At 31.3% G+C, this 246-nt stretch overlaps 1 protein-coding gene across 1 annotated transcript in view; it reads right to left on the minus strand.

Moving 5' to 3' along the window:
• The window catches only part of LOC119588340, a 28,894-nt gene that overhangs the window by 2,225 nt on the left and 26,423 nt on the right, over nt 1-246 (minus strand). The gene's annotated exons all lie outside the window — the stretch shown is intronic.

The following is a 246-nucleotide window of genomic DNA, read 5'->3' on the forward strand; positions in this document are numbered from 1 at the left end:
ATGCCCAATATCTCTCTTATATGAAAGGGTAATTTTGAATCTTCATTGACAGTAAGTGAATGCCTTATGTATTTGATATGTAAACATTAAAAGAAACATTTAAAACAAAATGAAGCTTGCCCTCAGGACTCTATAAACCAGTTAAAAATACCCCTTGACGCTCTTGATAATGAAATTGGATCGAAATATTACAATAGCTACTGCTATCTTAATAACTAATATCACTACTTCCTATCCGATTTTCTC

Source organism: Penaeus monodon, chromosome 23, assembly GCF_015228065.2.
Source record: "Penaeus monodon isolate SGIC_2016 chromosome 23, NSTDA_Pmon_1, whole genome shotgun sequence".
Classification (NCBI taxonomy): domain Eukaryota; kingdom Metazoa; phylum Arthropoda; class Malacostraca; order Decapoda; family Penaeidae; genus Penaeus; species Penaeus monodon.